This window comes from Lissotriton vulgaris, chromosome 7 (genome assembly GCF_964263255.1).
Source record: "Lissotriton vulgaris chromosome 7, aLisVul1.2, whole genome shotgun sequence".
NCBI lineage: Eukaryota > Metazoa > Chordata > Amphibia > Caudata > Salamandridae > Lissotriton > Lissotriton vulgaris.
Genome location: NC_141695.1, coordinates 13,344,441 through 13,370,788, shown reverse-complemented (window position 1 = coordinate 13,370,788; position 26,348 = coordinate 13,344,441). Strand labels below are relative to the sequence as shown.

The 26,348-nt window shown below is 46.6% G+C and overlaps 1 protein-coding gene across 2 annotated transcripts in view; it reads left to right on the top strand.

Annotated features, from left to right (window-relative positions):
* Positions 1-26,348, top strand: part of LOC147700513 (uncharacterized) — a 240,773-nt gene that overhangs the window by 3,836 nt on the left and 210,589 nt on the right. The window lies entirely within an intron of this gene.

The following is a 26,348-nucleotide window of genomic DNA, read 5'->3' as shown; positions in this document are numbered from 1 at the left end:
AAAAAGGAATTAAACAGAGTATTTTAGCTTTCTGGCTCGAATAGCCCAAGCCCAGGATAAAAATTTGGCTATGGCACACACATAGGGTACATAGCTATCCGAAACAAGTATCCTAATTGCCACATCATGGCTCCTGGTTCCCAGCTGACGGCATAGATTCTTCAACCACACCCTTCTTGGGTTAGCATATTCCTTACAGACAAATAGGAAATGGGCTAATGTCTCTGGGTGAGCTAAGCATGATGGACACAAATCAGTTTTGCCTGTACAGGATTTCCATGTTTTGGTAAAGGTATTCAGTGGCAAAGTACCCGTTCTAAATCTAAAATACAAAGACCGGGCAAAAGGTTTCCCGATTATGTCTAAGTAGGGTTCTCGCCTGGGGCAGTCTTTAAACATCAAAAAATCCTCTGTAAGCCTGCCAATGGACGTGCTGGAGTGTCTTTGGGAGCAAATCCAATCCCGATAGAGCTTTTTGAGTGTTTGTTTTGGAGGTGAAGTTCTGCTTAACCAAGAATCGAGTAGGCCCAAGTTGGACAATAGGATTTTCATATCTTTTAACCATTTGATTCTAGCCCAGTGCGGTGATGCCATTATTTCTTCAAGACCTCTGGCGTAGCCACTAAGTTCTTCTACCCGCCAAATACGGGCCCATAGTAAGAGAGGGCGAAATTTCGCAATTTCGCCGATCTGGGTACAGCCAAGGTCCATGAATAAGGGTAAAAGTGGGGTGCTTTGAGGGAGGGACATTATTTGTCTACAGAAATTATTCTCAGATCTTTGTAGAGCTTCGGTAGATGCAGAGCCCCAAAGTTCAGCTCCATAAAGGGCAGAGCTGACACCTTTGGCAGCGTAGATCTCGAGGACTGTTCCTATTGGTTTGAACGAACTGGAACGTTGCTCCCTCAAGAGGGCACCTGTGATCCTTTTATGGCTCAGCTGCATCTTGTCTAGATGGGGCGTCCAATCCATTTTGTCTGAAAGGCGTATCCCTAAGTAATCAAATACTTTTACCCTTTCTAAGGGCTCAGTGTTTAAGATGGGGGGACGCACTTGCTGTTTAGGGGGATTGAGGACCAGGTATTTTGTTTTATTGGTATTTATTACGAGGCCCCGGTCAGTGCAAAATGATTGGAAATTGTCCAAGAGTTTCTGTAGTCCCATTGGGGTTTTAGAGATTAAAAGCGTGTCATCCGCGAAGAGGAGGGTCGGTATGCGTGCCCCAGCCAGGGATGGTTCGTCAGATGGAGATTTAAGTAGATGCTCAACCACCCCATTGATGTACAAAGAAAAAAGGGTGGGAGCCAGAACACATCCCTGGCGGACCCCTCTCTCGACCGGAATACAGCCCGTTTTCTCCCCTCCAGAACCCCACCTAATTTGGGCAAAGCTGTCCTGATGGAGCCTGACTAGTAGGGATAGTAGATACTGTGGCAGCCCCATGTTGGCCAGAACCTTCCATAACAAGTCCCTAGGGACAAGGTCAAAGGCAGTCTTTAAATCGATGAATGCGAGATAAAGACTGCCCTTGCCTATCACTACCACCTTCCAATAAATCATCATAAGCCTAAATGCTTGCTCTATCGTTCCAGTACCTACTCTAAAACCGGCCTGGAAATCGGTAAGAATTTTGTTTTCTTCCACCCAGTTGAGTATCCTGAGTAAAAGAACTTTACCGACAACTTTTTGGCTGACATCTAGCAAGCTAATCGGCCTATAATTGGACGGATCATCCCTTGGGCCTTTCTTGTGGATGGGAACCACCTCCGCCCCCTTCCATGACGAGGGAATGGGGGCGCCCCTACAGATGGCAACAAGGAGGGAGTGGATAAGTTTGCCCCATTTATCACTATCAGACTTTAACAGGTCCCCGGGAATGCCATCTGGTCCAGCAGCTTTTTGTGGAATGATACAGTTTATAGCATATTCTACTTCCTTTAGCGTAAAGTCAGGGTCGCTAGGAAGAAGCATGTAGTTAATGTAAGGAGAGGATTGAACGAACCCTCTCTCATTGGGGCCATTGTGACAGGAATAAAGTTTGGAAAAATGGGCCTCCCATACCTGTCCCGAAATGTTGCAGGTTATAAGGTCACTATCCGGTCTGTTTCGTGCCCTTATAGTGTCCCAGAAACATTTGGAATCTTTTTTCATACTTGCTTCCTTGAGGGTTAGCCAGTAGGCATCATCCCACTCCCTTCTAGCTAACTGCAGGGCCTTTTTATGTTCTCTTCTGGCAATTCGAATTGATGGGGGGGACTTCCCTTTAACTGCTTCTATTAGACGAGATTTGGCCTTCCTGCATGTTGCCGAGTACCAGTCGTCTTTGCCTTTGGGTTTAGATGGAGGTTTCTGTTTCCCTGAAGACGATTGTACCCAAAAGAGGTCCCCTATGGTTTTTATGGCAGCTTCAAAAATAGCAGTGGCCTTGACTGCTGATTTAGTTAAATCAATAGAGCCAATTTCGACTTGCGTGCCCTTAACCACTTTGTCTATGGTGGATAATTTGTCAGTGTTACACATAATCTTGCTCCACTTTAGACGCCTGCCACAAGAGGAGACAGTAATCCCCTGTGGGCAGCTTAGTGGGACTGGCAACGCTTCAGTGGGCCAAGGGTTTTTTAAGGATAAGGAGAGTGAGTTGTGGTCACTCTCTATGGTAGTAGTAACAACCATGTCAATAACAAGACCCCAGAGGCCCCTATCCAACAGGATGTAGTCAATCCGTGTAGAGTGACCAACTCTGTTGAATGTGGGAGCACCCAACAGATCAGATCGAGTGCGGCCATTGGCTGCTCTTAAACCAAACTCCAATGTGAGTGCATTTAAATGGATTGCACTGCGAGTCCAGCGCTTGATGGGTGGGATAGAGAGGGTAGGGATACCCCATCTGCTATCCTCTTCTCCTAAGTCAGGTATTCCTTCTAGGGGGAGTGGCTCGTATGTGCAATTAAAATCCCCTGCTACTAAGATATGACCAAGTCCACTCTGCTCCCCTAGTTTGGCCTCAAGCTCCATTATTGTAGGCGAGATACGCCCATTTTTTGTTCCTCTGATGTAAACATTATAGAGGTCGACAGTTATTCCTCCCTGTAAGCCCAGTAGGGAAATACCAAGGATATCAGGTGTTCCTGCCTTCTTGATAATTAACCTGCAGTTAAGCAGGATGCTTATCCAAATAATAAGCCCCTTCCCTGCCTTGGGTTTTACTGCTGGTGTAAAAAAAGTAACAAACCCAACCCGGTGCAGTGGTTCAGTAGCCCATGTCTCTTGGAATATACAAATTTTATGAGTATCAACCAGGGCATTCCACTCCGGGAGGCCTAATTTCCTTGAGATCCCAGCAAGATTCCAACTGAGGATTTTTAGCTCGCCATGTGCTAAGTCTCCGTCTGGGATCACAGCAAATTGGGGGTTAGGTGGATCTACACTGCCCCTAATTGGTGTAGGTGGTGACACCTCTGGGTATGTAAGGAGAGATGTATCCAATACTACATCCTTCATAGTATTATTACTGCGGGGGGGGTTAGTATCTAGGCCTCCCTTGAGGGAAAGTCAATCGACCTCATCTAGTACACAGTACCTATTTGGATGGGCAAACTGTGAATAGGAGGGGTTAAAGGACGAAGACGGGTCCTGCCATGGCTGTTGCCATTGATGGTTAGCAGAAAGTGATGGCTGAGGGAGTTGTTGCCACTGCTGGGCGGGTTGGAAAAAAGGTGGTAAAGGGTGGAAAGGTTGTTGCCACTGGGGGCCAGCATGATGCGGAACCAAAGATGGAAAATTTGGCGGCTGCTGCCAGTGGTTAGGGGCATATTGTGGGGGATGTGCAGGCCCTTGATTACTTGGAATAGTTGGCCGATGGAAGTTGGATCTTAACGAGTTAGGGAGGAAGTAAGACAAGGGGAGTGGTTTGATTTGGGTGGCAGGACCACTGTTAGGTGTATTGCAGATGAAACTCGCAGCCCCTACATCCCTAAAATTGACAGTAATTACATCCTCTGATATTGTTTTCTTACTCCTACCCACCCAATCCCCTCTACGCACAGCAAGGATTTCCCCACTCATACAACTGGGTAGGGGTCTGTGTAGTTGGAGCCACTGGGCACATTTGTTTCTTAACTCTACATAGGTCTCTTTGACTCCTTCCTTCAGTGGGGGGACAGCAGTCAACACAACCACAAAAGGAGAGACTTCTGGTGGCAGGCTAATAGATTTATAGCGAGCCTGCCTAGGCTTAGGGGCTTCAGAGTTATTAATAGAGTGAGAAACTGGGGTATTCGTAGGTTTCCCTTTAGAATCCTTTGCTTGGGAGGTGGTAGATTTAGTACCAGCGGCTGGTTGCTGCAAGGACGAAGGATCGCTCACCGCTTTTGGAGTGGGGATAAGTGGGGGTTGAACAAAATTGTTCCCTGGATGGGGCAAGTGTGATGCAGGTTGATCCTTGGTGGATGGGGGTATTTTCGCCTTGTCGGTTATAGTCTTAGTGACCTTGGCTGGGGGTTGGGGATTAGGGGGTGGTTCTCTGTGCCCTTGTTGCTGAACAGACCCAGGCTCGTTGATCTTGTTGGGCCATTTTGTATTGATGAGCGACGTTAGTCTATCGAGTTTAGAAATCAAGGGTTTAATTTGGGCTGCTATTGTGGCCTCAAGATCCTGCTTGAGGTCCGTAACCATATTTTCGACCCAGCAGGGAATGCCAGACGCTAAGTGTGGAGTAGGTGATACCAAATTGTGGTTCCTGGCTTTGACTTTGGGCTTCTCCTTGGGTTTAGACTCCTTGGGTTTAGACTTGGGCACTGCATTTATAGATATAGTAGTAGCCTTACCCCCGGAGTCACTAGGCACGAAAGGGGTCGACTTGGCAGTTAGCCCATCCGGGCCCGGTTCCGTCCCTCTAGGTGTCCGGCAGGCTTCTAGGTCTGGGGTCGCCTCCAGATCCACAAAGGACGGGTCCGAGACCGAACAGGTAACTGACAAGTCAACGGCACTCGGTACTGTAGCAGTGCCTATGGTGGACGAGGGCAAAGGTAAAGAGCGGTTGTTCAAGGCTTGCTGGGAAGGTGAGTTTGCATTTGCAAGGGAGCCCAGGGACGAGCGTTTGGCATTCATAAGGTCCAAGGAGACTCTTTTCTCCAGAAGTACAATGCTCTTGTCAATTGTCTCGTTTACCCGTGAGATAAAAAGGTCAATGGGACCAGTCACTTGTGCTACCTCCGTAGCTTTTTTAGTACAACTTCTAGTTTTGTGTCGCATGATTAACGTTGGTAAGACGGTACCAGGTGTTTAATGGATGTGGCCTCAAAGAGGAGTAAGCGACAAATCAGCCTACCTGGATGGTGGTTTTAGGGCGATGTAACAGGGATTCAGGGCCTGGCCGTCCTCTGCCGTCCTTGAACGGCCTTAAACGGCCCGCTCTTTGCCCGGTCTTCGCCCCGGCCGTTGCCCCGCGCGCGTCCCGCGTGCGCGTTGCTCTGAACGATGTTATAGGAAGAGCAGGTGAAGGGGGCGGGAAGAGGACCAGCTGCAGCCGATCAGCGCCGCGCTGCACGCTGGTCCTCGCAGTCCCGCCTCAAGCAGAAAGGTTGGTGACAACTCGTTGGTTTCGCGTTGGTGCTCCTATGCACTATCAAGTATCCTTGGGCAAATCAGACAGCAAAAGTCTTTGCCTTCGAGCGGCTCCCGCGAAGCGAGGGCCGCGAGGCGTGGCGCTGGAAACAAGCAGGAAAAGGCTTAGAGGCAGGCAGCACTCTCAGCGTCCCAGAGGCAGAACCCAAGCTGCTCACACACCGCAGGATCTTTATCGGTGGAGGGGGCGGGAAGAGGACCAGCTGCGTCCGATCAGCGCCGCGCTGCACGCTGGTCCTCGCAGTCCCGCCTCAAGCAGAAAGGTTGGTGACAACTCGCTGGTTTCGCGTTGGTGCTCCTATGCACTATCAGGTATCCTTGGGCAAATCAGACAGCAAAAGTCTTTGCCTTCGAGCGGCTCCCGCGAAGCGGGGGGCGCGAGGCGTGGCGCTGGAAACAAGCAGGAAAAGGCTTAGAGGCAGGCAGCACTCTCAGCGTCCCAGAGGCTTAACTTAGTCAGCTGTCGTATTTGCCCTGTTTGATAACCACACTGTCAGCTCGACACTCCATCCATGTGAAACTTCCTTCTGTTGTATAAACCTGGAACCTTTTACGCCTTCCTATATACCTTCTATAGTATTATGTGCAAAGTATAACTTTCTCCCGTCCCTGTGTCTTACATAAGCATAATTATCTATTTATACTCTCTCCTGCATCGTAGTTAACCTCAAACGTTGTACTGGCAAGCTCGACTAAACATTTCACATTGGTGCCTCTTCTTCTTTTTTTTTTTTTTCTTTTTTCGACCAAAACACCTTCTAACCAGCTCAGCTCCCTCCCCCTGCCGTGTGCCCCCACTCTGCATTTGCGTCGTAGTAGGTCCATACCTACACTAACCAATTATTCTCCTTTTCAGGACATGTGTGCCTGCAAACCACCAAAGACTCACTCCAACTACCTAGATCTCATCCACTACGGTGTGTCCTTACTGCATATTCGCCTCTGTTATGGTGAATTGGCGCTAGCACGGCATCTGTGACCCGGCAAGTGCTCCCCCCTGGTCTGGACAAAGGGGGCACTATCTTAGTAGCACCTTGCCGCAAACAATCCGACCCAATGACCTGCCAACTCTGACCTGGAAACCATGTTCCCCTGTTGCCAAAGTCGGCCCACCTGCAACATATGTTAACATACCATCTCCCGCCCATGGTAGCTCTTAAACCCCCCACTTATGGCAATGAGCCTGGCAGCAGTCGTGCGTCCCCTTGCTACTGTACCCCCCAGCGCTGTCTTGGCGGTGTTCCTTATACTTTCAAGCCAGCTGCCCATCCCGCTGTTTTTTTTTTTTTTTTTGCCCAGTCCGTGACCTCCACCACTACTACCCCTTTCTCTGTCCGCATGCACTGCTCCTTACTTATACTCCAAATTAAAAGCAACATATTAGCCCTCTTACTCGCACCACCTGTGCCCCGACTTCGTCGCACACGCCCTTGTTAACCGCACTGGCACTTTTTTTTTAATTAAAAAAAAATAAATTATGTCTTTATTTATTTATTTATTTATTTATTTTTTATTTATTTTTATTTATTTTTTTATTTTGATTTTTTTTATTTATTATTCTTACTATTACTGTTTATTTATTTATATATATATATATATATATTTTTTTGCTGTTGTCCACCTACAGGCACCCCCCTTGTGTTGAGCCCCAGGCATGTCTATTTATTGTAGCATAACTCCAACTGTAATCTACCACCAGTACCTAATCTCTGATTCACAACTCTTGTGCGCCGTACCTTCCCTATGTTGTTACCCCAACCACATGTGGACTACTTCTCATCGCGTGACCTACCAAGAACGCTCTATCCTCTTCACTGACCCTTTACCAAATTCATGCCACCCTTGTACTCCCCCCCCCCCCACCCCCCCACCATCCGGCATTGATGGAGGCGTGCTGGGGAAGGGGGCAGAGGGTGTTAGGAGCTCATCATTCTCCCAACACCCCCCACCCCAAACCCCCGGCATGAGCCTTGCCCCTCTCCCCAAGGCCGGTTGTGAATTTGCATTCCCATTTCGCCACCGCTAGTAATCCTGCACCACCACCTGTCATGCAATCCACGCACCCTAGCTTGAAAAGAACTACCCTTGAGGCTATAAAAACAAACCACAAAACATATTTTGTAAGGGATGGTGAACCTTAGCGAATTCCTAGTTTTAAATCCGAGGCTCTTTTCGTATTATGTTATGTTTGAATACTACCATTTCTATTACTACGTATACAAAGCGATCGATGGATAATTTTAGCAATTCGCATAATTTTTCAACCCTGCCACATACTTCAGCTCACGCCTTAGTTGCTGCTTATTTATCTTCTGCAACTAACCACCATTGACAAAGCCCATAGACCCGATTTCCTGTCAGTATGCTGCTACTTCTTGTGACATATATATAGTGCAATGACAGACACAAAAATACAAGTCATGCACCACACAAAGCACTCCCCCCCCCCTCCCCCCCGTAATCAGCCACACCCTCTATTATAATAACAATGCAGCTGGCGTTATCCTTTTAATCCGCTTTTTGCATGCTAAGCAATTTTATTTCTTCCCGACACAAAGTCCTTTATTGTTAATACCCAGGTTGCGAGGAACCCTGTGTTACCCCTTTGACTTTAATGCTATCCCCCAAATGGCCTTCTATTTTGAATAATTATAACTGGCAATGTCCAACTCTGCAAATGAGTCTCGAAAGAATATTGTTGGACCGCCTTGGTATATATCCACCGGGGGAGACAGGTGCCAGGTCATGCGTCGGTGGCGATCCCCTGGGACAACTAGGCTGGGTTGGGTTGTATAGAGTGGGACTCATAGGATGCTCTTTCTGTCACTTTTTGGGAAGTATGTGTCACTTTCTGCCCCTGCGACCCTTAGCAGGGGCTCGTGCTCTCGGGCTGCCTTGTCCTCCTCCCCACTGAAATGGAAGTAGTACTATGAGTCTTTATTTATATAATGCCTCCTGCGGTCCACGTGAGTACTCATGTAGGGAGCAAATACGAATGTGCCGCCACAAAGGAGTAGAGCATATTTCCCCCTCTTTGAGACCCTACATGTTCTGGTGAAACCCGTTCTTTCTGAAGAGTACCCCCTCCTTTGCGTTTTTATGGGCCTAGGAGTAGAGAGGTCACAAGTGCATTCAGAACTGTCAGAGGGGTGGACGTGCTGGTGAAGCGTTGAGACATAAGTAAAGAAGTTCAGTGACGAAACATACTTGACACTAACTACTATATACGTGAGGCAATGAATACTTCAGCTGGCCGGCGCAGTCACTGATCTAACCTGGACTAGCAGATCTCAGCCTTGGCAGGCAGCCATTACTTGAGCTGTGTACCCCCCCCTCCCACCCCCCCTTTGAGAGCGGCAGGGCTTACACCACGTCAGTGCAGGACAGATGGGGCTACCCCTGGGGGCGATGTTTGAACATGAGTGTTAGGGGGGATAGGAGTCGGATACTCCGAGAAGAGAAGGGGAAAACATATACACAAAAGAAAGAAGAACAGGGGAAAGGACATTGCCTAACTGGTGTTGTATACCTTACTTTACCCTCCAACACTCCGCACCACATCTCGGTGCACCCGTCAATCCTGACGGCCCAGCCGCAAGCCCCTGCAGGACCAGTATTATCCTTCTACCTGTCTTCTGTACTCTTTTGTAACCTGTACATGTCTCTTTTCTCTTGTAACACACTGTTTGCTACGTCTTACTGTGGAAAACGAGCCCATAATCCTATCGATGCCCAGGCCGCTGGCGCAAACCGCCTCTTAGCTCCCATATTGATCAGTTACCAAAATAAAGAGACGGGCGCTGGAAGCAGGAATCAAGAGCAGAGTTTATTTCTCATGAGGAGAGCATGTCATTTCGGACACGAAACACAGTGTCTTTCGGGAGGTGCTCTAACAAGTGAGCTGAGACTCTGGCTTTTTATACTCTACAGAACACATGATAACACAATCAGGACGGTGTGACGCAAAAGGAAAGACATCCCTATAATCCTCGTGGTGATCCTATAATCCTCGTGGTGATCCTACCCATATACATTCACAATGGGGACCCTTGACCTGCTGATAAGAGGGGAGGGCAATCACGCAACTGAGTGTTTTGTAGGATGTGTACGCCTGATCATAGCCCAAGGGGTGGGGTGGCTAAGACCAATAGAGGATCCTTTGAAGAGGAGTGACTTCATACAATAAGGGCAGTAAATGGTATCTCCTGGCTCAGGCGATGGCCTCGGACATGTGTGGTCAGCTGGACTCGGGGGAAAGGGTCATCAAAGGAGTGGTATTAATGCCGCGTGGACAATCGAGTGCGGAGGGAAGGCTTGTCAACAGAGGGGCATTCATGGAAGGGAAGGAGGTGTTGGTCAGGCGCGGCCGCGACTCTCAAGGGCAGGGTCTTGCACAAGAAGGTTTATGACTTGCCTACGTGAGGAGAAGGGAGGGGTAGCCAGGGTGGACACAAGGACAGAGTCACACAGAGAGCGAGAGAGATCTTATGACCCGTACATGAGAGAGCGGGGGCAGTCAGGTGCAGCTGGGGGAGGGCTATGCCTGCTAAGGCGAAGGATGCCTCTTCAAGAGGGAATGGGGGGTTTGCGTGGGTCGAGCAAAAAGGGGCTGCCTTTCAGGGCAGGGTCGTGTACACGCAGAAGGGGAGCCGGTGATTCTAATCTTAGGCGGGCAAAAAGGGCCAGGGTGCCTAAAATGGCTGTCATGTATACATGGGTACAGGCCTTTGCTGGCAGTAGGATGTAGTTAAATGCTTTACGGTATTCAGGGTACGCGCAGGGAGAGGAGTGGGAAAAGGGAAATGAACGTTGCTTATGTACATCAATATGTCTATTTTTCTACAGTCGCCCCTTTTTACATAGCAAAAGTTCATTTTCGTGATCGATGATGGTACATATAAACAGGCACGGTCGCAGAATTAGCATTGTCAATATTAGCATATGGTATATAATCATGGACAGTTGATGTGTTTGGCAGAATACGGCACATAGGAGATTGCATTTGTCGAGTTCCTACCATTTCAAAGCACTACATAGCATAAATGTTTCTGACTAAAAATGTAACCAATGAACAGTTTTGACCAGGTAGTTGAGAGCGGAATTCAGTTCAATATACAATATCTCTTCGTCCCAGTGTCTTTTTGTCAGTGAGCCATCACTGGTAGGCTCTAGTCCGAGTACTTTCGTTGGCGCTGCTGAGCACCGGCGGTGGAGCTATAGGTCCAGCTCTGTTCTATCCTTTCGCGTTGCAGGGTGCGGTCAGTCCTCTGCTGTTAGACCACAGTCCTGTTCCCTAAACAATCCGGTTGGTGGCGCCTTATGCTCGGCACCCATAGTTCTATGGCAGCACCCTATTCCCAGTGGAATGCAGTTCGTTCCTTTGGCAAAAAGTCACGTGGAAAAGAGGGTGAGTGTGGTTCAAAATGTCGATAGGTGAGAGGGCGGAGTTGGGTCAGAGTTCCTGGGACACACAAAAGGGACCAAGGGAGCAAAGGATAACAAGCAGACAGGCCCATCCATCGGGCTCAAGGAAGGGGGACGGAGACTCCAGGCACACGTGGGTTTAGCAGGCGAGTGGCTTCGAGGTGGCTCGCCGTTTTTCATTTTCCACGTTGAAGTTGCGGTCTCGTCCCGTATCCTGTTGCTCTGCGGCTCCACCTTTGGTCGAGGTCACACGAGTCCCAAGATCCGCGGCCAGGCTGTACGTCACTTCTGACCCATCTCCTTCGGTGATCGTGAATCTTTGAATAGGTACAAGACAAGGTTTCAGTGAAATGGCAAAAGAAGATATCTATGCATGCTGAATTCCTCCCTCAATTCTACGCATTTGGGAGATACGCTCATTGGTCACAGTCAGAGGTCCATTACCAAGCAGTGCACGTGTCAGTATTCCTACTGGGTTCATGGCAGGTCTATTCATCGTCTTATTTATAAATCAAGTGAGGTTCCCATCAACTGTGCATTACATCATATTCAGCATTTTACAGAGCATTTCCCATCAGGACTGGCTAACCTTTTCGAACAGGGCGGGGGTGTCATTATCGAGAGTCAGGCAAAACAGGGTATTCTCGAGGGTCAACAGCTACTCATGTGCATCAAGTTCATATTCGGGACAGCAATTGGGGTTTACCGAAAAATGGGGCGGGGATGCTTCGGGCGCTTGCGCTTGGGTGCAAAAGGGGGTGGGGCAATCCGGGCGTTGGGAGTTCAATCTGGACGTTGGCGTTCGTCTCTGAAGAACAGACATAAGGTGCCATTGACATACAGTTCCCCTATAAATGGCCAGATTTGGGGGACTTTAGTCGTCTTACCTGTCCTTTCCTTCTCAGCCAATTCAAGTTCATTCATTTTTGCAGAAAGGAGAGGCAGTAATATGGCGAGATACAATTATTTTAGTTTCGGCCAATTTCGCTGAACACCTTCGCGTTCAATATGTATCAAATCAGACTGGTGCCGGTGGGGCACAATTTTACCAAAAAGAGGGAGAGAAAATAGGGAGACTCTCATAGAGAGTGAGAGTCGTCTGCAATCTAAATGAGCCATTCGGTACACGTATGACATGTAGGGAGAGAGAGAGAGAGAGAGAGAGAGAGAGAGAGAGAGAGAGAGAGAGAGATAGAGAGAGAGAGACGTGTACAAAAATAGGTCATTTAGTGCGCTCACAACACGGAACAGCAAAGGTCAGGTAACGCACAGATACAGACAGAGGGAAGACATAAATTCGTACATTTATACACACACAAACTCAGACAGGGAAGACGGCACATGTATTACACATATACAAGACATTCACGACACGACAGGAAACAATTGTTAGCCTACAACATCTGTTTTTATATGTATATCCTACGTATCTTTACTATCCTGTTTTATCTATGTGCTTGCTCTTTCTACCCTTCCCCCCTTTCCCTTCTCGCTTGTCACGCCTGCAAGCGTTCCCAATTACCAATACTCACACCTCGGCTGGTCGATCAGTAATTAACCTGGTCGTGCTAGTTACCCATGGTTGGATCTTAAGCCATTTTTCTCTTTCCTTCCTTTGGTGGGAAGTTCTTCAGGCTGAGGCAACGGCTAGTATTGATCGGGGAAACAGTCGGACAGCTTGGCTATATCTATAAGAGTGTGAGAAAGGGGGTAGTGCATTTTGAACATCAGCAATATTTCTAACTTCCTAGACGGGTGGTGCCGTGGCAACCCTTACCTGTATAATTTTTCTTTGTCCTTTCCCTACCTAGTCAAACATCCAGTTACATTATTTAATACGTCATTTCTAGTCAATTTTTCGTCATTCAGTACCTGTCCAGTTTCTATGTCAGTCCATCCTCTCAGTTGCTATGTCCTAAGGAGGAACAGTCATGTTAAGCCTACGTCTTTTAAAAATTTATCGTTATAGTGACTAAACACATATCCCCCCCTTCCCTTTTTCGTCGGTGGTCCAACCGTCGCTCTTCTACACTTCAGCCGACGTTCTGACGTGACCTGCAGAAGGGAGGAAAAGAAGGGGTGGGGGGTGCAGCATTCAAAGCACATCATCATGCAGTAGTTCGAAAATCCTTTTTACCTACCATATACTCGCTCTATCTCCTCGTACTGCATTCCCTTGCCATCTCGGCATTTCAGCCCAGAGGGACCAGTGGTGTCAGATAGATAATCATTGACGATCTGAGTATCTACATGAGCTACTTGGTCGTAACCGTCCTTATCGGGTGCAAGGGTGACGGTCAGATGGCATTTTCTGTGGTGTCATTTTTAAGGGTATCTGAAACACTTTTCCGGTTGCTTGTGGCTCATAAGGTAGCTGCTAAATATCTGAACCCTTTTGATCTACATCCTTCATCATACTTACTCTTCGCTCACAGTAGTAAGTGTGGACTTGGGGAACGTGCGGACCGGAATAACAGGCGGGGAGGCCGAATATAGTGAGCTATGTCTCTAGATTTATTTCAACAGATGGATGGAAATACAAGTCACTGTGCAGTCAGGGATGGTGAATTCGGTTGATGACACGGTTCGATGATGAGGATCCTGGATCAGGTGTTGCTTCCCGCTTTCACCTTTCGTCTCCTCGGGATGGCGCTGGGGCTCCACGGAGGCTTGAAGAAAGGGAGAGAAGCGTAAGGGCTTTAGTCCGTGCAACACTCTCGGAATACCGTCACCTACACCCGGACGTGAGAGGATATGAAAGAGGACGGTGAGGGAGGGACGGGAACGGGTTCGGAAGAGGCAAGGGATAGACGGGAAGGAAGAGAGGTGCCAGGTGAGGGCAGTGATTGGGCTCTATACAGCGTGCGTGAAACAGGGGATATTAATATATATACAGTGACTCGGTGCTCGTGAATCCTACGATATTTACACCTAACTATATACAACTCTATGTACAGGGGCACTGAGAAAGGGTAACGTGTACTCACGGGCCCCGCCGCAACTCTCGTCCGAGTTGCGGCCGCTCTCCAGCTTCCTCCTAAGGACGCCACCAGTCCTCCGTCCAGACGTCCTCGTCCTCCTCGATTCGCTCTAGCCGTGCTGCGCCGCTCTCTGTCGGGGGTTCGTCGCTCTCCGCTGCCTCCTGCCACGAGTCGGTTGCTCCGAACGCCTTTCCTCTCTCCTCGGGGCTTTTTCTATCTTCCGGCTGGTCGACAGCCCGTCCACTTCCGGGGTCAGGGGCGGGTACTTCCGGGTTGAAAGAGGTCGTCCTGTTTCCGCTTCCGGGACCGCTGGTGAGGGTTTCCGGTTCTCCGCGTTCAGGGTTCGGCACCTGCAGGGGATGAGAAAGAGAGGGTGTCCTGGGTGACCGGGACGTTAACTGGCCGAGCGAGGGAGACAGGAGTTCCCCGCTCGGATACTGCCGGAAAGAGGTAGGTGCAGCCTCCGTTCCACATCCCCTTTCCCTAGCTGTCTTTCTTGTAGGGGGGTTGGGAGGTGGATACCGGGAAAGATAGTCAGCATTGCCCTGTTGTAACCCTTTCCGGTGTAAGGTTCTAAACCTAAAGGGTTGTAGGGAGAGAAACCACCGGAGGACTCTGTCATTGTGGCCCCTGTTGCGGGCCATCCATTCTAGAGGAGCATGATCGGTGTATAGTATGAATTCACGCCCCTCGAGGTAGTATCTAAGACTTTCCACTGCCCACTTAATGGCTAGGGCCTCTTTCTCTACCACGGCATAATTTACTTCTCGGGGAAAGAGTTTTCTGCTGAGGTATAGGATGGGCCGTTCGACCCCTGTCGGGTCTTTTTGGGAGAGCACGGCGCCCAAGCCTTGATCAGAGGCATCAGTCTGCAATATGAAGGGTTGTGTATAGTCCGGGCTGACTAACACTGGCTCCGATACCAGGGACTGTTTCAGTTGCTCAAAGGAGTGTACTACAGCTGTTGAGGGATGTCTGAGCGCTTCTTCTGTTTTAGTGCTTTTCTTTAACAAATCGGTCAAAGGTGCTGCGGTTTGTGAGAAGTTCGGGATAAACCTCCTATAGTACCCCAATAATCCAAGGAAGGCACGAAGTTCCTTCCGGGTTTGAGGGAAGGGTATGGTTTGAATGGCCTTGATTTTATTGTTCTGAGGTCGTATGAGTCCTTCCCCCAATAGATATCCGAGATATTTCACACTCTGGGCTGCGAGGGTGGTTTTGGAGGGGTTGATGGTAAATCCCTTGTTCCCTAAAGAGGTCACTACAGCTCGTAAATGATCTAAGTGCTGCTCCCAACTGTCGCTATAAATGACAATGTCGTCCAGGTATGCCCCGGCGTATTTCATGTGTGGCTGTAGAACCAGGTTCATGGCTCGTTGGAAGGTGGCCGGGGCACCGTGAAGCCCAAAGGGCATCACCTTGAACTGAAATAATCCCTCAGGGGTGGAAAAGGCCGTTTTGGGTTTGTCTGTCTCTTTAAGTGGGATCTGCCAGTAACCCTTGCAGAGGTCAAGGGTGCTTATGTACCGGGCTTTGCCTATGCGTTCCACCATTTCATCTACCCGTGGCAAGGGGTAGGTATCGAATGCTAATATTTTATTTACTTCCCTGAAGTCTATACAGAATCTGGTGGATCCGTCTGGCTTGGGGACTAGAACAATCGGGGAATTCCAGCTGCTGCAGGACGGTTCTATGATGCCCATTTTCAGCATTTGATTTGTCTCCTCTTTAATGGTAGCTCTACGAGCTTCAGGGATGCGGTAGGGCCTTTGTCTCACGGTTTTTCCCGGTTCCGTATTGATGGCATGTTCAACTACTGTGGAGTGTCCGGGAAGGGAAGAGAATACGGTTTGTACAGAGGATAAGGCTCGCCTGAGATCCTGTTTGTTGGCTTCTGGGAGGTCAGGGTCAATGCATCCTTCAAAGGGGGGGGCTATGGTATTGGACATGACCGGACGGGCTCCCTCCCACTTCTTCAAGAGGTTCACGTGATAGATCTGCGTGATCCCTCGGGTGGGTTCTGTCTCCACTTCATATGTTACAGGAGTCACGGCTCTTAGTACAGTGAAGGGACCCTGCCACTGCCCTAGTAACTTGTGGTCGGAAGAAGGCAATAACAACAATACCAGATCACCAGGATTGAATTTCCGGGCTTTAGTTCCCTTGTCGTATTGACGTCTTTGGGTGTCTTGGGCGGCTACCAGATTCTGTCTCACAATGACCCTTATCTGTTCCAAGTGTGTCTTTAGATTGTCCACGTATTCGGGTAGGGGTCGAGTTCTGTCGGGTTCGGCCTCCCAGGCTTCTTTAGCCATATCTAGGAGTGTCCGTGGGGCTCGCCCATACAACAACTCGTACGGTGAATAACCTGTGCTGCTTTGAGGTTTACACCTGATGGCGAACAGTGCCAGGGGAAGCATCTCCTCCCATCTTTTGCTTTCGAGGCCTAAAAGCTTATTAAGGGTTGTTTTGAGTGTAGCGTTGTATCGCTCTACCAACCCATCTGTCTGAGGGTGGTAGGCAGCTGTTCTTATTTGTTTGATGCCGAGGTGGGAGCAAACCTGGCGCATAAGGGAGGAAACAAAGGGTGTCCCCTGGTCCGTTAATATCTCGCGGGGAAAACCCACTCTCGAGAATATGGATATGAGAGCCTTGGCTATTGTTTGAGTGGTGGGTTGTCGTAAGGGGACGGCCTCAGGGAAGCGGGTGGCATAGTCAACCAGTACCAGAGCATATCTACATCCTGATCTTGAGGGAAGTAAGGGTCCGATTATATCCATGCCTACTCTTGTGAAAGGGACATCAATGATAGGAAGGGGTTGGAGAGGAGCCCGGGGAGGACGGTAACGGCTGTTCCGTTGGCAGACGGGGCATTCTCGACAATACCGTTTGATTTCTCCGTGTACCCCTGGCCAATAAAACTTGTCTAGGATCGTGTGTCCGGTTTTTTCATCACTGAAATGACCTCCCAGTAAGTGGCTGTGGGCTAGGAATAATACTTTCTCACGAAACAACCCGGGGATAACCAGCTGGGTAGGTTGTTGGGGTCCTCCCTTTCTGTACAGGAGTCCGTTCCTCCGGAAAAAGTAAGGACCTACATGTAGGGGATCCTCCGCATCCAGAGCCCGGGCCCAAGCCTCCTGCAACACCGGGTCTTCCTGCTGGGTGGCGCGGAACTCTCTGTCGGTTTCCCAGGGATGTACTTCAACTTGGGCAGGACAGGCCACGGCAAAGTCCTTTCTTTCATTCCTTTTCTGCCTTCTGGTCTTGGGTGGTTTGATCACTGAGTGTTCCGGAGGGGGTTCACGGGAAAACGGGGCATCGGCCCACCACTTCTTCAGTGACTCGGTGGTGTCTTGAAGGAGATGGGGTAGTCCACTATAGTCACTCCCCAATATTGCTTGTTCTGGGAGAGTGGGTATGAGGCCGACCGTAAGTAGACTACCCATATCCGTGGGGTGTTGTACGTGTACCTGGGCGGTCGGATAGTGTTTGGTGTCGCCATGGACACATTTGATAGCGACGCTACCGGTGACTGGACCGACAGGATGAGGTAGTTCTTGGGGTCGGATGACGCTTTGCCGGCATCCAGTGTCGGCCAGTGCCATCATTCGGTGTCCTTCAATCCGCACAGGGCATCGAAACGGAGGAGGAGTGTTGTCAGCGGTGAGGCACACATAGTTTCTTGCCATCCCTATCTCCATTGGCTCCTCCTTTTGGGGACAGACGCGGGCAATATGTCCGTATCCACCACAATGATAACATTGGGGACCAGGTGGGTGAGGGCGCGGCAAGACAGGATAAGGCAAGAGGGGAGTCGGCTCGGGTTTCCTGACCACTGGAGCAGGTCGTGGGAGCCGAGCATGGTTCCCTGGAGGAATACGGGGATGATGTTCCTCCTTAGGTCGTTGGGATTCCTGGGCTCTGCTATATGCGCTGGCTATTTCTACAGCACTGGCGAGCGTTAAACGCGCATGTTGGCGTACCCACTTCTGGGTGGCAGGGTGTAGGGAAGCCAGATACTGCTCGAGATAAATTTTGGACAGAATGTCTTCTTTGGTGGCGGTAGCAGGTTTTAACCAGCGATTTGCCAAATCTTGAATCCGGAAGGCTAGAGCCCTAGGGGTTTCTTGGGGTCCCTCTTTGGCCTGTCGTAGCCGAACTCTGTAGGCCTCGTCATCAATCCCCAGACGTTCCAGGATGCAGGTCTTGATGTCGGCATAAGGGGTTTGTCCCTGGATGTTGGCTTGCTGGTAGGCGGCCTGCAGTTCACCCGTCAAGAGGGGTCCTAGGTAGTGGCCCCACCGGTCTTCGGGCCACGCAGCCGCCTGTGCTAGGCGCTCGAAGTTCGTGAAGAAATAATCTGGATCCTCTCCGGGTACGTATTTCTGCAACACGACTGAGGGCAGGGAGGCGGCAGGTCTCTGTTGCCCCATAGCGGTTGTGAGCTTTGCGAGAGCTTGATCCTGCGCGGTACCCTGTCCTTTCAGCACATCATGCAGCTGACCGCGATCGTCTTCCGCCGTCTTGAGGAACCGCTCCATCATCTTTCCGAGTTGCTCCTGGCACTCCGCCAGTTGTTTGACTGCGGCCTCCATGCCTCCGGGATATCCCACTTCTGACACCAATTGTGGACTTGGGGAACGTGCGGACCGGAATAACAGGCGGGGAGGCCGAATATAGTGAGCTATGTCTCTAGATTTATTTCAACAGATGGATGGAAATACAAGTCACTGTGCAGTCAGGGATGGTGAATTCGGTTGATGACACGGTTCGATGATGAGGATCCTGGATCAGGTGTTGCTTCCCGCTTTCACCTTTCGTCTCCTCGGGATGGCGCTGGGGCTCCACGGAGGCTTGAAGAAAGGGAGAGAAGCGTAAGGGCTTTAGTCCGTGCAACACTCTCGGAATACCGTCACCTACACCCGGACGTGAGAGGATATGAAAGAGGACGGTGAGGGAGGGACGGGAACGGGTTCGGAAGAGGCAAGGGATAGACGGGAAGGAAGAGAGGTGCCAGGTGAGGGCAGTGATTGGGCTCTATACAGCGTGCGTGAAACAGGGGATATTAATATATATACAGTGACTCGGTGCTCGTGAATCCTACGATATTTACACCTAACTATATACAACTCTATGTACAGGGGCACTGAGAAAGGGTAACGTGTACTCACGGGCCCCGCCGCAACTCTCGTCCGAGTTGCGGCCGCTCTCCAGCTTCCTCCTAAGGACGCCACCAGTCCTCCGTCCAGACGTCCTCGTCCTCCTCGATTCGCTCTAGCCGTGCTGCGCCGCTCTCTGTCGGGGGTTCGTCGCTCTCCGCTGCCTCCTGCCACGAGTCGGTTGCTCCGAACGCCTTTCCTCTCTCCTCGGGGCTTTTTCTATCTTCCGGCTGGTCGACAGCCCGTCCACTTCCGGGGTCAGGGGCGGGTACTTCCGGGTTGAAAGAGGTCGTCCTGTTTCCGCTTCCGGGACCGCTGGTGAGGGTTTCCGGTTCTCCGCGTTCAGGGTTCGGCACCTGCAGGGGATGAGAAAGAGAGGGTGTCCTGGGTGACCGGGACGTTAACTGGCCGAGCGAGGGAGACAGGAGTTCCCCGCTCGGATACTGCCGGAAAGAGGTAGGTGCAGCCTCCGTTCCACAGTAAGGCATTACAAAACTCATTAATGCAACTGCAACGACCATGCTTTCTTCTTAAAAATACTTTTAATAAACGAAATTGGTGGCAGTTCATTGCATAAAAGTGCAGCAGTGCAAATAAAATCGTATTAAAATTTCCTTACAGAGCAAACATGATGCATGTCAAGAATTCATTTTTAATTAATTCAAAAATTCATTTATCCAATACTCATTCGTTATCTAAGTTACACCAATTCATTTTCCAAATCATAATCAGTACCCACCCTAAGTCAATTCATTATCCAAGCACATACTCAACGCCCTTCATATCTACTTTCGTTATCCAAAAACTGCACATAGATCTCGGGACAACAAGCTGCGCAACCTGGGTGCAACAAAGTTTATTCAAATACGTTTCATTTTTCGGCGGCGCCATTTTAGGTGGGGTCAGGCAAGTTCCAGCACAGTCAGAAAGTCTCTAGTCTCACATTGTTGGCCCAGAACTTTCCGTTGGTAGTTCAAAAAGTTTTGTGCTATATTGCTAACAGTTTAGCAAATATGGACCATGAGTCAAAGAGTGGAAAGGGCGGCAACAATTTTCCTACCGGGTCATCCTGGTGTTCCTCCGGAACTGAACAAGTCTGTGCCGCGGCTGTATTTTAACATGAAAATATGGCTGGTTAACAGAAAGTTAACGCAGGCTCAGTGGCGCACAACTTTAGTGTATTCTAATGATCAAACCTATTTTGAACGTTTAAACATTTTATTTGATTCATATATATTTTTTTCATATAATTTCTCATCAATCTAACATCTTTCAACATAACATTCTGTGTTTAAGCATAAACACATAACTTTCCATTTGTTAAACCAAAATCAAATGCATATATACATGGTGAATGCGTAAAATATTCTTGTGTGCATCACAATCCGCCCAATGCATTTCGGGACGAATGTCGAGTCCCTTCGTCAGGGGCAATGCTGTAAAAATAACATATACAGGCACATCAGTCTTTAATACAACGTTTTAACACATAGGTAAATTCACTTTAATGATGCCATCACCAAGAGAAACCAAAAAGTGAAAAAACACCCATAGTGCAATAACCCACTGTGTAACTCATAAGTCACATAAACAATAACAAAACTACTCACGTTAGCACACTAGTGAGTGTACTTCTAATAAACTTCGTACTCCAACAATCCAAACAAACTGAGGGAAAAACCAAAATTCAAACGGATATTAGACTACCATCTCTAAACGTGTACACAAAAACTGTGACCACAATACACTTCAAAGTAGTATGGAATCCTACCTGCTAATGTAGCGAATAAATGCGTGCTGTAAACCCTTGCTCCTTTCAATATATATCCAACAGTTGTCACACCTGTCTGCAATGACAAGATAGAATACCTAATGTACTAAGCGTCTAAGAAATTCACCCTGCCAAAAGGCTGTATATCTACGTTCTAATGCGAGTCCTTACCGTTTTCAACAGCAAACGCAGCTTCTTAAATAATCCACTCGTAAACGCAGCTCCTTCAATAATCCACACGGACACCAAATCGACAAAACGGAGTATCCCGCGTTCTCGTTCGAAAAAGTTCAAGAAGAACCTATTTTTTAACCTCCTCTCAATTGGTAGCAGTGAAAATGTATTAGCCAATCAGGTGTGCGCTAACACCTAATAATTCTCGTAGTGCGTTACTACGGAAACCATACTTCAAAAATGCCCAAAGCTCGCTAGCTAACCCTATCTACCTGATAACAAACACAGTTGACAGACTACAAAACGTATCGCAGATTAATTAAAGACCGAATAGCAATCTATCGTGCACAAGAGCGCGAGTGTTCATTATGATGAAACCATAATGTCTGAAAAATTTACGTTGTGCGTTGCTACAGAAACCATACCTCAACAATACCCAAAACTCGCTGAACTGACACTGTCTACCTGCTAAGCAAACATAGATGACAGACTACAAAACATATCGTAGGTTAATTGAAAATTACATAGCAAACTATCGGGCACAAGAGCGCGAGTATTCAATTACGATATGTCATATCACAACTAATCTGTTATCCGCCAGCAGTATAATTCCAGATAACAATCTATCAGGATTCAGAAACAAAAGTAATCATGGAAATTTACCTTATCACAAAACTCTGTTGTTACACAAATAGTACATGGAAGTCAATGTCCTCGTTAAAAACAAATAGTCAAAAAGAAACGCACAGAGCATAAAGTATCACCCACCAAGTGAGAAAATTGAAGCATAAAGAAAAATAAATAAAGCGACATGTGAACAGTATATTACATGTGTTGAACTGACAATAAATCAGTTAATATACATACCTAGTCAAAAACTGAATCAGAGGTATATCAAACAGTTTGAAACAATAGTGACATGAATGCATTATGCTAAAAAAATCAAAAAAACGGAGTGACATTAAGAAATGATGATATACAATCCTTACAGTTGAATCAGTGAATTAACTAAACTACATTTTTTACAGTTATTACAAGAAACTGCTTAACTCAATCCGATCATTTAATCCCCCAGGGGTCAATGTTCCCAACATTTTTATCCAAAAAGACTCTCTTTGCAGTAATTTCTTGTTCCTGTCACAACCCTCTGTCATAGATACTGTCTCTAGAATGGTAAATCTGAGTTGGGCTATCGTGTGTTTTTTTTCTAGCCAATGTGTTGCTAAGGAAGATGTCATGGATTTGTTTCGTATTCTGCTTTTATGTTCTGAGATGCGGATTTTCAGTTTACGCTCAGTTTTCCCAACATATAAAAGTCCGCACGGACATTTTATAGTATATACAACCTGATTGCTGTTACAGTCTCCTTGAAATTTCAAATTGATGGTTCTTCCAGATTGAGGATGCATGATTACATTGCCAACCATAACATTGTTGCAGTGCACACAGTTTGTGCATCTCCTCATCCCTTTGTACTCCATCTTTTTGGTAGACTTTGAATGTTTCAACAGTTCTTTTAAGTTTTTTGACCGGGTGTAAGCAAACACAGGTTTATCACAAAAGCTATTGTGAAAATCATTTTCTTGTTGAAGAAGTTCCCATCTTTGTTGTATGATGTTTTTTAGTTTTTGTGAATTAACTGAGTATTTTGACACAAACACATTCCGTTTCTGTTTATCCTTGTGTTTTTGTACTAATAAATCAGTACGATTTTTCACAATTGCTTTGTTTTGCGCAATCTCTAGTATATCCATTGGATAGCCTCTTTTTTTGTAGTTGTCCTTATATTCCTTGATCGATTCCAGACACTCATTATCTTCCGTGACTATTCTCCTAATCCTTAAAAATTGGGAGTATGGAAGATTCTTCAATAGATTCGGGGGATGGAAACTTTGATAAAGCAACGTGCTATTCTTATCCGTAGGTTTACGATATAAGGAAGTGCTGATCCTTTCTCCATCCAGTTCTACCATAACATCCAAGTATGCTATCTTTGATCTGCTGATAGTATGTGTTACCTGGATACGTGGATTCCTTGAATTCAATAAGATAATGTTGTGATCTAATTGTGCCTCAGTTCCAGACCATATCAAGAAGATGTCGTCTATGAAACGACAGAAAAATTCAAGATGTTCCGTCCATTCTTTGTGACTAAAAACAAATTCTTGCTCAAATTTTGCCATGTAGGTATTGGCAAATACTGGAGCCCCAGTAAAGCCCATAGATGTTCCGTTCAGCTGCATATAAAATCTTTCTGCCCATTGAAAGTAACTATTCTTTAAACAGAATTGTGTCAACTCCAACAGGAATACAGGATTGATTTCCAGTTCTGGATGTTGCAACAACATCCATTCTTCAGCCTCCAGTCCGTCCATGTGTCCAATTGATGTGTACAATGACACAACGTCTATGGTGCATAGAATGTATTCTTTACCTGTTTGTAATTTGACAGATGCCAGTTTTACAAGAAAATCAGTTGTATCCTGTATGTATGTATGCCATTTTTGAATAAACGGTTGCAAAAAATAATCAATTATTTGACCAGCTGGTTCAAAAATTGAATTACAGCCTGCCACTATGGGTCGAAATGGTGGATTTTCTAGTGACTTATGCACTTTAGGCAACATATAAATCTTAGGTTTACTGGGGTTTTGTGGCATAAGAAATTTAGCCATGTTAGGTGTGATCCAATCTTCATCAATGGCTTTATTTATTAAAGATTGCAATATCTTTTGAATTTCGCTTGTCGGATCTTGTTGAAGCAATAAATAAATATTGGTGTCATTGACGTGTTCTTCCACTTTTTGTTCGTAAAATTCAGTGTCCATAAGCACCAAGGCACCCCCCTTATCTGCCTTCTGAAATGTCAGTTCTGTCTTTTTCTTGTAAAACTGACATCTTCTTGATATGGTCTGGAACTGAGGCACAATTAGATCACAACATTATCTTATTGAATTCAAGGAATCCACGTATCCAGGTAACACATACTATCAGCAGATCAAAGATAGCATACTTGGATGTTATGGTAGAACTGGATGGAGAAAGGATCAGCACTTCCTTATATCGTAAACCTACGGATAAGAATAGCACGTTGCTTTATCAAAGTTTCCATCCCCCGAATCTATTGAAGAATCTTCCATACTCCCAATTTTTAAGGATTAGGAGAATAGTCACGGAAGATAATGAGTGTCTGGAATCGATCAAGGAATATAAGGACAACTACAAAAAAAGAGGCTATCCAATGGATATACTAGAGATTGCGCAAAACAAAGCAATTGTGAAAAATCGTACTGATTTATTAGTACAAAAACACAAGGATAAACAGAAACGGAATGTGTTTGTGTCAAAATACTCAGTTAATTCACAAAAACTAAAAAACATCATACAACAAAGATGGGAACTTCTTCAACAAGAAAATGATTTTCACAATAGCTTTTGTGATAAACCTGTGTTTGCTTACACCCGGTCAAAAAACTTAAAAGAACTGTTGAAACATTCAAAGTCTACCAAAAAGATGGAGTACAAAGGGATGAGGAGATGCACAAACTGTGTGCACTGCAACAATGTTATGGTTGGCAATGTAATCATGCATCCTCAATCTGGAAGAACCATCAATTTGAAATTTCAAGGAGACTGTAACAGCAATCAGGTTGTATATACTATAAAATGTCCGTGCGGACTTTTATATGTTGGGAAAACTGAGCGTAAACTGAAAATCCGCATCTCAGAACATAAAAGCAGAATACGAAACAAATCCATGACATCTTCCTTAGCAACACATTGGCTAGAAAAAAAACACACGATAGCCCAACTCAGATTTACCATTCTAGAGACAGTATCTATGACAGAGGGTTGTGACAGGAACAAGAAATTACTGCAAAGAGAGTCTTTTTGGATAAAAATGTTGGGAACATTGACCCCTGGGGGATTAAATGATCGGATTGAGTTAAGCAGTTTCTTGTAATAACTGTAAAAAATGTAGTTTAGTTAATTCACTGATTCAACTGTAAGGATTGTATATCATCATTTCTTAATGTCACTCCGTTTTTTTGATTTTTTTAGCATAATGCATTCATGTCACTATTGTTTCAAACTGTTTGATATACCTCTGATTCAGTTTTTGACTAGGTATGTATATTAACTGATTTATTGTCAGTTCAACACATGTAATATACTGTTCACATGTCGCTTTATTTATTTTTCTTTATGCTTCAATTTTCTCACTTGGTGGGTGTTACTTTATGCTCTGTGCGTTTCTTTTTGACTATTTGTTTTTAACGAGGACATTGACTTCCATGTACTATTTGTGTAACAACAGAGTTTTGTGATAAGGTAAATTTCCATGATTACTTTTGTTTCTGAATCCTGATAGATTGTTATCTGGAATTATACTGCTGGCGGATAACAGATTAGTTGTGATATGACATATCGTAATTGAATACTCGCGCTCTTGTGCCCGATAGTTTGCTATGTAATTTTCAATTAACCTACGATATGTTTTGTAGTCTGTCATCTATGTTTGCTTAGCAGGTAGACAGTGTCAGTTCAGCGAGTTTTGGGTATTGTTGAGGTATGGTTTCTGTAGCAACGCACAACGTAAATTTTTCAGACATTATGGTTTCATCATAATGAACACTCGCGCTCTTGTGCACGATAGATTGCTATTCGGTCTTTAATTAATCTGCGATACGTTTTGTAGTCTGTCAACTGTGTTTGTTATCAGGTAGATAGGGTTAGCTAGCGAGCTTTGGGCATTTTTGAAGTATGGTTTCCGTAGTAACGCACTACGAGAATTATTAGGTGTTAGCGCACACCTGATTGGCTAATACATTTTCACTGCTACCAATTGAGAGGAGGTTAAAAAATAGGTTCTTCTTGAACTTTTTCGAACGAGAACGCGGGATACTCCGTTTTGTCGATTTGGTGTCCGTGTGGATTATTGAAGGAGCTGCGTTTACGAGTGGATTATTTAAGAAGCTGCGTTTGCTGTTGAAAACGGTAAGGACTCGCATTAGAACGTAGATATACAGCCTTTTGGCAGGGTGAATTTCTTAGACGCTTAGTACATTAGGTATTCTATCTTGTCATTGCAGACAGGTGTGACAACTGTTGGATATATATTGAAAGGAGCAAGGGTTTACAGCACGCATTTATTCGCTACATTAGCAGGTAGGATTCCATACTACTTTGAAGTGTATTGTAGTCACAGTT